The following is a 2585-nucleotide window of genomic DNA, read 5'->3' as shown; positions in this document are numbered from 1 at the left end:
GATGGAAGGCTGAGTCAACCTTGAGCCTTGGCGAGATTCGAACTCTCTGCAGTTTCCATTGTTGAAAGATTCTCCTTAAAAACACAGCATTGATCTGGCCAAGAAAATCCAGTCTGTCCTTCATCGATACCATTATTTCAGAATTTCTTGTATTCATATTCCTTTCAATCAGAGGTGGTATTCAGCTGGTTTGGACCGGTTCGTCGGAACCGGTAGCTGAAATTGCGGGTGTGCCTGCACCCCCGTCCCGGCTCTATGCCATCCTATTTAGGGACGTTTTTGAGGCCAGGCCAGTGGTGGGTTGCCCCTGGTTCGCACCGGTTCTATAGAATCAGTAGTAAAACCGGTGTGAGGCTCCGCCCACCGACCCCAGCATCAGCAAAACGCTTCTGCGTGTGCGGTCCCGCTGCAAACCGGTAGTAAAGGTAAGTAGAACCCACCCCTGAGTCAGGCGTATACACGGAAGCCATGGGCACCAGCAAAGTGCATGCATGGAAGTCTGGGTGCATTCATAGACAGGGCTCATGCGAGCAAAGAGAGCGTGCACACTCGTGCGCTCACATTTGTGAACCGGTAAGGGAAGTAAGTGAATACCACCCCTGCTTTCAATCTTTTCTGGCAGATATATAACTTTCAAACCAAATAATTTTTCATTAATAATGGCAAATAGACGTGTCCCAGGATAATCTTGCAGCGTCCAATCTGGGTCGGGCACCAGGATTAGAGGTTTAGTCTTCCAAATACTTGGACATGTGCTGGAGCCCATCCTCTGGGAACTTCTCTCTACCAGAAACTGTGGTTTGGGCTATTTTATGCACCAATGGGAAGGCACCACAAAAATGTGACACCTTTAAAATGGCTGTGTAACTAATCTACAAGGGTATGCCATTCAAGACATACATATTTTTGACATGAACATCCAGAGGTGGGATGCTGTGCATGCATGTATTCTTCACAGATTGTGACAAGCATGTTCAATACATGTTTGGACTTCTCCTAGGTTTGTTATTCTGAGTGGGTGTTTTTAACAGTAGTGTCTGCAGGTGATTGTGAAGTTCAACAGTTGAAACCAGGGGTGTCAAACACAAGTCCCATGGATCCAGCCTGCGATGTGGTCGGATTTGGCCCATGGGGTCATCCTGGAAAATGTAAGGGGCTGGCCTGCTTCACTTCTGCCTGGTCTACTGAATGCAAAGAGAAAACATCGGGCCAGAATGGCTTCAGCCTAGTCTACCCAGTGAGAAGAGGAAACATCGGGCCAGTGTGACTTCGGCCCAGTCTACCCAGTGCGAAGAGGAAACATCAGGCCAGTGTGGCTTCGGCCCAGTCTACTCAGTGCGAAAGAAAACATTGGGCTAGTGTGGCTTCGGCCCAGTCTACCCAGTGCGAAGAGGAAAGATCAGGCCTACATCACTTCTACCTGCTTTATCCAATGCAAAGAGGAAACATCGGGTCCGCGTCGCTTCGGCTCTGTCTACCCAGTGCAAAGAGGAAACATGCCAGCAGTTTGGGGAGTGGCATTAATCTGGCCACATCCACCCAGTCGGCCACACCCACCTGGCCACACCAAGGTCAACCACAGCCCTGAGGTGGCCCTCAATAAAATTGAGTTTGACAACCCCGGTTTAAAACCTGTCCTACATTTGAGAATAATATGGCAGCCTCAGACTCCAAAGAAGCATTTGATAAAGGGGCTATGTGAATGTAAGATGACAGTTTGATATAAAACTGTTTCCCAGATCTGTTATGTGGGGTTACGGAGTTAGGAAAAGACAAAAGCCTCTATGGGAGGTTGTCCATTTGCAACAAAAACCTCTACAGAGCCATGAAGCAGAATATCTCCCAGGTCCTTCTGAAACCCAAATGTGTCCATTAGTTGTCAAGAGTGAACTATTCAAATAGGTGATCATTGGAAAATCCCACAGCCACCAGGGCATAGTCTGGCCATGACAGGGGATAATGACAGATTCCCCCAGCAGATCATATTACTATTGGTCTGAAAAAATAATAATATCTGGAGTATGACTATTATCCCAAGTCGTGCCTTGGATGATCTGGGGTAGACCCATGGTCATTTTATTGGTGTGAGACGGTTTCTCAGATCACCTAGTTGCAAATTCCAGCCAGATCTTTTAAATTTAGCCCATTTTTCATAGGTAACCCCTACACATGATGTACACTAGAAAACTTCCAGTGTTTGCTTGCTTCAGAAATAATTCATAAGCCCTAACTTTTTAAATGAAAAGCTAGTTTGCATTTAACTCCACATATTTTTCACATTCTAGTGTGGATATGGATTAAGATGATCAGTCAAGAAAAATTTACAATTCATATTTAATCTATATATTTAGTCAGAGCTGTCTATCATACATGAAATATGTCCATACATCAATTTGTGCTATTAATTATTTATCCATATGCTTTTATAATTTCCTTCCAGAAGGAAAAAAAAAGTTCTGATCTATTTTAAATCTCAGACAAAGGCCAATCTTCTATATTGCACATTGTTCTCTGGCTTAAATGTGCCAGTGGGAAAGATCTCCAACATCTACAGATAAAAGATATCAGGCAAATGGAAAGATTTG

Source organism: Pituophis catenifer, unplaced genomic scaffold, assembly GCF_029215685.1.
Source record: "Pituophis catenifer annectens isolate HBS135680 unplaced genomic scaffold, rPitCat1.0.hap2 SCAF_15, whole genome shotgun sequence".
NCBI classification, from domain to species: Eukaryota; Metazoa; Chordata; class Lepidosauria; order Squamata; family Colubridae; genus Pituophis; species Pituophis catenifer.
The sequence above is the reverse complement of the archived record's forward strand: the minus strand, read 5'-3'. Positions refer to the sequence as shown.